We start from the raw sequence: 11637 nt of genomic DNA on the forward strand, positions 1-11637 counted from the left end.
CAGTGTTTAGTTGGCTCTTTTTGCAAAGGTTCTGAGCAGTGAAACAGCCCTGATCAACAACCCCGACACCAAATGCACAGAGCTGCACAAACGAGCAGGTACTTCAATGGTACTTAAGCACGTGCTTTAAGAGAATCAAGTATTTGAGTGCTTTGCTTTCCAAAATCCATGCTTTGTGTCAGAAATCTGTTGAGATGAATGGAGCAGCTGACACCTCTTCACAGTTTTGATACAGGCAGCCAAGACATTTTGAAGGTTCCCTTTGCAAATGTAATTTAGAAAAAGGCAAAAGTAAAAAGAAAAAAACAAAAAGCAAAAATGATCAGATGGGGGAGAAAAACTCAGCAATAAGTGGGTGAATTACCCATGGCTGCACTCAAAAGAACTTGGGAATCCAGAAGCCTTTTTTTACAACTAATTCAATTTAAATAAAATAAATCAGGCTCCTCTCCTACAACTGTAGGGTATCGGTCTGAGAAAGAAAAAATAAGCTTCTTCTCAGGAGCTTGGCACATTACTCACTCCTCGTAGGCCTGCTGACTGACTCCAAAAGACATTTTAAACATGGGATAGCCTATCCCTTTTAGACAGCTCAGTCAGGAGAGGGCTCATGAGGAATCGTGTTGCAGCAGCAGCAGGAGCTCCTGCTGCTACCAGGAATTCTGAAGGGGGCTCCAGAGACTCCAACCCCACCAGAGCTGGCATTCCCCATCCTGAGTTGGGGCTGTTCCCTCCAGGCTGGCAAGGAGCACACGGCAGCATCGCTCTCTCTGCAAAATACCCCCTCAGATAATGCAGGGTTAGCGACAGCCACGGCTCCACGGCCAAATTCTGCACAAGCACACAAATGGAAAAGCCTTTTCCCCCGTGATTTTTTAAGCTGTGTGCTGCCAGACCCAGCCCTGACCTGACCTAAAGTTTTAAACAACAGAGAGGTGTTGTTTTCTACAGTGTGGGGATGGGGCAGCAGTGGGAGGGGGTGTGTAGAAAGGAACAGACCCAAACCGCCCTGATCAAAACCTTTTGATTATTTTAGCAGTTTCAATAATAGGATTTTGAAGAATACTATAGCAAACCAATTCCATAACAGATGATGAAACAGCTCAAAGAGATGCAAAATCTACCGTTTTACAAAAGCGCACAAGCCCCACATACCTGAGAAGCCTGTAAGTCACACAAAATTGACAGGAATGCAGAACCAAGAGCACAGCAGGCACGAGACAGTTTTTCCTCTGAGAATAAGACCTGACAGACCACTGGACTGAAATGTTAGCCAACCAACAACTGAGTGGAGAAGAAAAAAATCCCAAGTGTTCTCGTGGTAGAGACTATTTACTTCAGCTTTTAAAAGACCACTAATATGTAAATGCAGATTACTGTTCTTGTTAACAGTAGCACCAGAGGCACATAAGAAAGGGGAGGCTGTTCCTAAACATTCCATTTGGGGTGTGGAAAGGGGGATTCGGTCACCTCAAGTGTCCCTCCACTCCTCAGATTTCACATGGGATTCACCAGTCCGGGAATCTGTGACTCACTCAGACCACAGAATACCACAACGAGGAGCTTTGGGATGGTACGTAATATATCAAGGGGGAACACAACATTTCTACTGTGTGCTGAAATGAGGTGTGGAAATGTCAGGGACATTTCCATATCCACGCAGAGGGCTGCTCGGGGAGGCAGCAAGGCGAGGCTGCGCACTCTGCCAGGAGGGGGAAAGAAAGTGAAAATAAGGAAAAAAAAAGGCCGTAACAAAAAACCAAATCAACCAACCAAAACCCTACCCGAGAAATAAAAAAATCCCTCATCCAACATCACCCCAAATCCAATGAAACCCCCAAAAGAGCACATGGGAAGGGGAAAACGGGGAGCAGACAATTGCCATGAAAGCTGAGTTTGTGAAAGCCTTAGTAGCAGCTCTCCAAGGTTTATAAGTACACTTAAGCACCATATACAGCTTAATCCAAATCTGGCCTGCACATCAAAACCTCCTGCTGGAAAGTTCTGCAAAGTTCAGAGACGAAACACATGTGGCCATTTTTCATGCTGTGACACTCTTCAAACAATAGCTCAGCCTACCTTAAATAAGTATTTCTTATTTTAACAAGTAAAAGAACAGAGCATCACAGAAATAATCACTCCTAGATGCAGAAAATCCCATGCTGTTCATATAACCATGATTCACCTGGTGTTCCATAGAAATTTCAGTCAATTCCTTACCCAGGCTCATGCACATATATTTCTGCTTACAAATACTACTGGAGGAATATTTATATTTTGTTCTCTAATGGTACTGTAAAGGACATCTTTGAATTCATTTCTTGATCATGATCTGCTAACACTCAAGGCATGAACTTAGAAACACACTCTCTGCCAAGTCTTTGCTAATTGTAAGGAATGAGGAAGAACAGACATTCAGCTTACAACCACCACCTGTGAAGGAATCAAGTATTTGACATCTAAACCTGTCCCGTCAGTCACTGCTCAATGGTCTTCTGCTACTGAGGAAAAAAAAGGCAGAAACTAAAAGATACTGCAGCGAAATTACAACCCCACCCCACATCCATTAAGGGCAAGGATCCAGAAACAGCATGTATCACTAAATCTCAACTAACTTGGGTAAGGGTGTTGATCCAAGCTCAGAAATACAGTGAGCAGAAAGTTTTCGGTTAATTCAGTCTTCTTATTCAAGAGACCAAGAGCAAAAACCACACAGAAATCTATACAAAGACTTGTTTTCAGAATAGAGGAGTAGATAATATGCAACAGAATGGACAGATCTTCCAATCTTTGGTAAACCACTTGCCTACAAATAAGCAATTAAAAGGAAACTCAACCAGATTGTCATTCCCTCTCACACCTACAAAACCAAATCACTGATTATGCATTTAACTCTACGTCAACTCCCCAAGAATGAAACTTGATTAATATACAGTGAAGAAATCAATGTCCTCTCCTGGGCAATCATGCTTCTGAGTTATGATCAATGCACGCAGATAATGCATTTCCACACAACTCTGACCTTCTGCTTGTTGGAGGGATCTAAAGATACAGGCATTTATTGATAGCAGTGCACTAAAGCTGTGTATTTCTTGGAATAACTGTATGTTAGGTGGTTTGGCATACTTTAAATCGTTTTATGTTATTTTAACCAAGCACTGGTTTCAGATGTCAAAGTGCAACAAAGGACTAAAGAGTAATGCCCAGTATTTTACTGACAGTAATGGCTGTGTTTCACTTGGGACCAGGCATCTCACGGTTATGAATGAAAGCCACTTTGTAGACTTCCCAACAGAACAGGCTTCAGCTAACTGAACACAAACACACAGTAATTCCAGGCAAAGTGAAATACAGGATCACAGTCACATAGCATCCAACTGTATGTAAAAGCCCCATAAATCCATGTTAGAAGCCCAGATGATTTGTGGTTTGGGTTTGTTTTGTTGTGTGTGTGTGGTGTGGTTTTTTTTTTTTTTTTTTTTTTTTTTTTTTTTTTTTTTTTTTTTTTTTTTGTGGAAAGGACACTACAGCTTCTGTTGTAATAAGAGATTTCAGCTTATTGTTGTTGATGTTTCCAAAGGTTGTTGTGGACATAGAGAAGGCTCATATAACTACATTTAAGTGGGAAAGGAAAAATCCACATTAACAAGATGGTCTCTACTAGCTCAATTCAAACAAAAAATTACAATTTTTTCCTCTCCAGAACAGCAATAAAACCAAGTGAAATTCAAGATAAAACATAAGAATCAACTTCAGTGAAACCTTGAGAGAAGCTCATAACATCCTATAAAGACAAAAGGACAGAGTCCTTACCTTATCACTATGCCAGAGTTAATCTAAAAACATTCACAACGTAAATCCCTAAGTAAAATACTGAAAGGACTTTAAGTCATATAGATGAATACAGAGATGATCATCTGACCCTCACACATAAAGAACAGGACTGCAACCCACTCCTAGCTACGAGTCAAATCGGAACAATTAAAATACCAACTTAACTCAAAACCAGAGAAAGAGGTATTTACTGCCACAAAGGCATGGTAAAAACAATGGATAGCTGGCAAGGGGAAGTGTTAAACTATCCCTCACTGTAAGGATATACACTTTGAAATAATTTCTCAAAATTTATGTTGATAAAGGTGCCATGCATTTTAAGAAGATAATATGCCATCACAAAGTTGTGGAAAGGAAACCTTCTGTATCTGTTTTTAATGAGTTCTTCATGAAGAAAATAATTGCAAGAGCAGAAAAAAAAAAAGCTACTTATTATTACTGCTTGTTCCATTACTGTCAGGAGAGTTGAAACAGGTGCTTATGCCAAATTAAAAACTGTATAAAACAAAGCAACATAGATGTGTGACCGACTTTTGAAGAAAGCATGTGATTTTCTACATAAAACAACACCACCCCAGAAATAAAAGACCTATTAAAAATAAATCGATTACTCCATACTTGCATATAAGTATTAGCTAATTTGGGATCCTATTTCACAGTGCCTGTGAAAACAACAGCCTCACTAAGGCTTTACGAAGCCCAAAGTGCTGGTGTTATACCAACCAACTCTGCTGCCCTGTTTGCACATGTTTAAAGTAAGGGCTGTGCTCAAGAACCTGCTGAAGTCGTGTGGCACAGAGCTCCTACAAGGCAAGCCAGACTAAGGACCTCGTCACAGTCCAAAGAAACCCCAAAGACCCTGCCAAGCGTCTGTTCTGCAGTTCTCCATGTGGGAATGCGGGATTACAAATGGCGTGAGGAAGGACAAAGAGCCGGGACTACTTTCACTGCTAAACCTCACTTAATGCCACACAAAAGCACAGCCACTGCTGAGGTGCTTGAAAAGAAAACCCCACCTCCAGGCAGAACGCCTGTGCTGAATTTAGGAGAGTTTATTGGTGACTTAAAGACATGTTTGTAAGAACCACCTCCTAAACAGAACTAAAAGAACAACAACAACAACAAAAAGTCAGTATCTTCAAACACACTGAAATCTTAAAAGATGACTGAAAATTTAACTGATCCAAATATTTTAATTTTTATATTTTACTAAGGTATCCTGTGAAACTGGAGTATAAATCCTTTTAAACTGAACTTAGTTTGTCCATCCCTAAAATAGATTTGACATACAAACACAAACACAAGGTCAAGGTCACAGATCAGCAAGAAAGATTACAGAGAGGACTGATGTCAGAGCTGGCATTTGATCAAAGCTCCTGGATGTATCTTTTTTTTAGTACACTTACCAGAAATACCACTACCCTACATTTTCTTCACATAGGTACATTACATGTTTTAAGTATTCCCTACCCTTAAGAGCAGCTGCTCTGTCCTTATTTTGATAAGAACTGTTAGGCAGCATAGCAAATAAACTAAGGAAAAGCTCTTATGTTAAATGAAAAGGAAGGGAAAGACTTTTTGCCATCTTTTTCACTCTATTCAGCCATTGCTAATATATATAAACCACAAATCTAAAAGGAAAACCCACTCAAACACACGGCAAGACCAGAGTCAGGACCTTGGGTTTTAACTTGGTGCAGTCCAAGATACTTATCTTAATATAACAATTGTATATTTGAATGTGCACTTCCAAGCACAACACTTGCTTATTTACACTAATTATCTGTGTGCACAGCATATATTTCTCAATGAACAACAACAACAAAAAGAACAATACAAGGTCTGTGCAGAACACAATCAAACTAACCTCTTCTGTAATCAGGACAACATTTACCTCCTAGAAAGCTTCTCTAATGTTGAATGCTGAGTAAGTGAGCAGATTAAACACAGTAGCAACAGTTGAAAGACTCATTAAAACCCAGCTGCTGAAAATAGTTAGCAATGAAAGTCATTTACTGATCTATCCACCCATTGACGCATTCTCAAAGCTTTGGACACATGCAGGAGAGTATTTAGCTTTACAGGTCACGTCTACCACATGTACCCCTCTGATGCCTGAACATGAACAAGAGGTGTCTTGGGTGACACAATGTCACATGGCATTCAAAGCTGCACTGCTGCCACAAAGTTTACATGCTCATTGTAATAAGTAGTAATTTAAAGAATAGTGTGGCTTGTACTCTTAATTCTTAACCCCCGCTTTCAACACCAGCACTGCTCTGATGTTAGTCTAGACATGACTGGGAGCCGTTTATCTTTAGACAGACGGATATGTCTATAAATAGGACTGTTTGTGTTAGTATTAAAGCTTTTATTGGAACCCATTTGGGGTGACCTGCATAGCTCACTCATATGTGGGCATCTTGGACACTGCCAGTAAAACCTTCAGGCCATCACACACCCTCCTGCATCTTGTTTCAGCTATTTAACATTTGTTTACTGATTTTCCTCCATTTTTGTAGAGGTAGTACATTTGCAGCTCTCTGCCTGTAAGACTGGGTTGTCTCAGCTACTAACAAAAAGGCCTCAAATGAAAAAAAGATGGGGAAAAAAAGGTTTAAAAAAGGTTTAAAAACTTGTCTCCTTTTTGAAAACATCCTTCACAAGAATTAGGTTGTCACCCTTTTAAGCTATAGTATTGCCTGAGCTACTAGGGCCAGACACAAATCACCCCTGAAGCCTGGGATGTCAGCTTCTCAGCACTGTGGTATAGGTGCTTTTAACTCTGATAGTGATTCATCAGATCTTAAAACAGTCACTGGTTTAAGATCAAATTGAGTTAAGTTGTAGACCTCAGGGCAATGCAATTCTGGTCTTCCTTAGTCCTCCTTTTCTAAGCCCTTCCAGCAAAATGGGAGAAAAGGGAAGGTTGGTTAGTTGGTTTTTTTTTTTTCCTAGGTGGAATTTCTATCCTTCCTACTTTGTGAAAAGCTGATAACGCTTCTTACTGCAATGAAGAGCTAGGAAGGGAAAAATAAAAAAAAATGTAAATCAGGCAATGATTACAACAGACCAACAGAATTTCCTTTGTTATCCACAAACAAATCAGCAGCTTACTCTGAGAACCAAACACACATGAAAACGTGTATACAGGACATGTCACAACCAAAAACATTCTAGGAAACACATCAGCTTATTAGCAGTACAGCTACCCAACCTGTGAAAGCCTAAAGCAAGTACATTTGGAGTCATGCACCTTTTTTAAGTTTACAAACATGGAAACTCAAATGTGTGAAAAAGCCTTTGCTTTAATTCAGCTGTATTACAGTGAATAACTGTTCATTCCGTGTCATGGCAAGTCTTCTCTCAAGCTTATACTATAAATACCCTCTTCAATCTTCATGACCAAACCTTTGATAAAACAAGTCAGCAGCAGTTGTGGGTTTGGGTTTCTTCCCGTTAAATACAAGCTCAGACTCTTTACATACATAAGCTATAGAAGCAAGTTCTGCTTGTTCTGAACTTTGGATCAAATCACCCATTCTTCAAGCAGCAGGGATGTGGCAGGCTGCTATCAGCAGCCAGTGGTGGTTTTGGCTGTGACACCATGTAGACAGTATCTGAAATCCAGTCCTTATCCATTCCTCTTTGGAGAGCTGGAACAGGCATCTTTCCACACAGTGATCCAAATGTAAAGCATTTCAAGAGTGCTGTCTTTTAAGAGGGGGTAATGACAAACTGCAGTAAACAACCAGCCACTGCAGCAATGACAATAAATATGACAGCTAGCACAAAGTACTTCTGGTCAATTTAGTAGTCTAGTCCACAACAATGGATTATGTTGAAGAACTGGAAGGTTGTCAATGCCCAATTCTGTAAAGGTACAATTTTCACTTATTTTTTAGAAAAAATATTGTCTGTGGTCATATTTACATGTGTGAAATGTCAAATTAAGTTTTTAAAAATCTTAAAATACCATATCGATGAATAGTGTACTAGTAAGTCCTTGAACGTTGTACTTTCTTTTTACTTATTTATTTTCCCTTACATAAGTAGACCTATGAATTTTACAGGGCAATGAAATAATGGCAAGGTTATGCACACATGCAGATGAGTGCATGAGAACGGCATATTGAAGTTGCAGATGTATCCATAGGACAGATGGGTATCTACAATGCTAAAACCCAGTAACACATCACCAGTTTAAGCATCAGGACTACTAAAAGCAAACTAGTTTACATTTAAAATTTCAATATTCTACCATTCAGGACACAGCATAGGATTTTTGAGATGTGCAACATCAGTTATTCCAGCGTTACCATTCCTCAAGTTGTTTAGCAAACAGCAACCACTGCAGGTGATTTGGTTTCCCATACACTGGAATTTGATATCAATTCATCATCTAATAAAATTGGTAACAATGAAAGGCAGTGGCAGGTAGGTGGTGAACTTCTCTCTGTAAATCTTGTCTCAGCTTTGGGGGGAATATCTCAAAATTATAGTTTTAATCTATTCACTTAATGATTACGGTGAGTGGGGGAAATTGTCATAAAAAAAGAACTAAAGTCAAGAATCTAGCAAATAAACAAGCAAAACTGCACCACAGTATCTCAAACCATGTATGACGTAGTATAAAGTAATTATCTGATAGTTATTATCTATAACCACAGCTCTATAGATTCAGCTGGTCGGGGTACGTAATATTTCCAGCTTCCCCTGCCATAACAGAGATTTGAGCATGGCTGACAGGTCACAAACCATGTCCTTTGTGTTATATAAAGCCATCTTTCCTTGATGTAACTGGAAGAGTCATTTCCCAGTTCAATGTAACATCAATAAGTAACTCCAGTGTTTTCTAAATCAATACATAGTAAGGCCTTGTCAATAACCTGAAGAAGTTTCATTGACTGCCTACATTATTACTAAACCACATTTTTTGGTTTCTTCTCTTTTTCAGTCTACACATAATCTTGCTAAAGAAGAATGGTTTTGTTCAAATTTTGTTGCTCAGTTTCATCAGTGAGTGAGACCAAAAAGAACTGCACTGAACACATTCATGTGATTGCATTCAACAGCAGTTAAGACTTGTGAGTATCTGCAGAATCTTACAGAACAACAAACAACTCCCAAATACCAAATAAATGCTGAAGCAAATCATACTGGAAACGGAGGTACAAGCCAAAGAGGACAACAAAGCAATATCAGAGGGGAAAAAAGCCCATAAAAAACCCACAACCCAAAACATCTTCTCAATGGACTACATGCTCTTAAAAGCATGCAATTTAAAATCCATCTGTTGAGAAAAAGCCAGAAGTTCTGGTGGGCAAGTGAACATGTCTTCAGCCTCTCAGGAAACTCGGCAGATTGTTACCTTGGCACCCTAGATAGCAATCTCAGGAGAACGAGATCAGGACTATACAGGGATGTGAAATGAACCATCTTCTGACTAGGGATTCGTAAGCGGGGTAAGGACCAAAGCTACTGTGAGTGAGACAAAGTTACCACTCCATGACCCGGGTGAGAAAAAATAGAGGTTAATAAACTTTTCAAGTTCATAGCAGAAACTCATACCTTTCAAGTGTCAATGCAGGATCTTTGTGAATCTGCTTTTCACTCCTCCCTGCCAAAAATAAATATATTATAATCAGGATGCAGAAACTTACGGTGGAAAATAATTATATTTCTACAGTAACAGGAAACTCATTCTGTTAATTCAGTGTTAGCTCATGAAAGGGAGCCTGTCTTACTTCTTAATGAGGTTTCAAAGCTAAAATTAAGTTTCCCCCCAAAGTTGGTTATACTTGTGGTCGATTTGTGAGAGTATCAGAGCTTGACAAATGGCACTGAGCTGAGCAAGGTGGTAAAGGTAACCTGCCAGGAGAGAGGGGATAGGTCTCCTTGCCTGGTTAATACTACCCACTTTGTGAAAAAATGCTGTCATCGGGAGATTATCTTTATTCTAACACTCCCACTATCCGTTTACCCACCATGACTAAAAAAAGCCCCAAACAAACAACCAAAATGAAACCAAGAACACGCAACACACCCTTGGCATTGCATTCTGCTTCTCTAAAATCTTACTCATTTTCTTCTGCTATTATCATCATTATTCTCATTCAGTCGTCCCTCAGCTCCCCACTTCCACAACCCACACTCGTGTAACGTTAATGACATCCAAAGACCATTCCACACTACACAAAACACAGCTGTTATTGTAATCTTTCCCCTGAAGACACTCTGTTCATATAACCCTTTACTTCAACTTTTCAATTGTTTTTCTCTTGCACTAGATTAAGTTTAAAATTTCTCATCTGAGTTCTATGGACATTAATAACTTTCATTTCTATCCACATAACCTAACCACTTATTGTGTCCTTTTTCCTTACCCTTTTGTTTCCACAAACATTCATTTTTGCTGCAATACTCAGGCACCTCTCACACAGGAAATTCCATTATGCTTCTGCACTGCTCCCCAGGCGAAGATCATCTACACTCTGGAGGCTCTTTCTTCCTCTCCTCCACAGTAAATTACCAGACCAAAATTAATCCAAATCCACCAAAATACCTCCTGCAAGACCACAAGCCAAAACACAAACGATGTATGTTGCTTGCCTTTCCTCACAGACTTGTTTGTTCCCTTTCTCTCATCACAGACTATATGAAGTTTAAAACAAATACATCTGCACCTGTGAGATGCTGACAAGTTCAGCTGGACAGCAATTAAATGAAGCCCTAGAGCAACACTGGCCTCCAAAATAAGTATGTTTTCTTTTCCTCTTACAGAAGAAAAAATGCATTTATTGGTTTTGCAGTACAACAATATGTGCTGCTGTAGTAACACAGTTTTCACCCAATACCTTTCTTTTACTACATATGATTGGAAGGGAAGGAAAGAATGATATACATTAAAAGATCAACAGAACACAAAGATTAATGATAGGGAGAAAGGGGTACAAAAGACCTAAAATATAATGTAGAAGGGCTAAAATATAGCATCAAAGGGCTCCCCCTTCTCTTGAGCTGCTACTTTTAAAAAACTAGTGAAAGCTCTTTCACTTCTCCAGCTGGTACAATGACAATATCCCTACCCTGATGCAATCTGCTTTCACTTCAGAGGGGACAGAGGCACAGAAGACCAGAGAATGAAAAAATACTGCTCCTAGGAAAGAAAGGAGACACTTCTTTTCAGAGAGACCATAGCTATTCACTTAATCATGACAACAAATGATGACATCGATGAGGAAACTTCTGAGGAGCAAGGTGAAGGCTGAGAGAGCACCTGTCCCACAGACCAGCTAAGCATAAACCCAGACCTCCTTTGATGAAACAAAGGAAGCTTTCTGTTTCTCAGCTGCCTTAATGAAATAACCTTCCGAGCCCAAACAGCAGACTTAATACTGCAAGTTCTCCATTTTTTTGGAACATAAGTTCTCCTCCTCAAACCAGAGGGGTTTGATTTACTGGGTCTACATCTGAATTCTGTTTTACTGCAAACAAAACATAACCCTCACTTCCAAAGTCGCTTCGGTATCTCTCTCCTAAATCATGTAAACCAGAGCTTGCTTGTAGCACTTTGGAAGGGAACAGTCTGGGTGACCAAGAATAACCAACCAGGATGCAAATTCCACTTGTCTTCTTTATATGCTGCCAGCTTTATGAGAGCAAGTCTGTCTGTGCTTGATATTTGGCGTAATTACTATTGTAAAATGTTTTATATTCATGTAAATTCAGACGATGACCCCGAAGTGCTTACAAACTTCGATGAGACGGAGAGATAACGAAGCAGAAAAGGAAGGACTGTAG

The 11637-nt window shown here is 39.6% G+C and overlaps 1 protein-coding gene across 4 annotated transcripts in view; it reads right to left on the reverse strand.

Moving 5' to 3' along the window:
- Positions 1-11637, reverse strand: part of NRIP1 (nuclear receptor interacting protein 1) — a 95141-nt gene that overhangs the window by 13563 nt on the left and 69941 nt on the right. For 3 of the 4 annotated variants that reach the window (XM_017731523.1, XM_017731524.1, XM_017731525.1), the window contains one exon: positions 9406-9454. The exons of the other annotated variant lie outside the window; for it this stretch is intronic. The gene's annotated coding sequence lies outside the window, so the exon portion shown is untranslated. The remainder of the gene's footprint in view (positions 1-9405; positions 9455-11637) is intronic. 4 annotated transcript variants of the gene reach the window in all.

The sequence above is a fragment of the Corvus brachyrhynchos genome, unplaced genomic scaffold, assembly GCF_000691975.1.
Source record: "Corvus brachyrhynchos isolate BGI_N302 unplaced genomic scaffold, ASM69197v1 scaffold152, whole genome shotgun sequence".
NCBI classification, from domain to species: Eukaryota; Metazoa; Chordata; class Aves; order Passeriformes; family Corvidae; genus Corvus; species Corvus brachyrhynchos.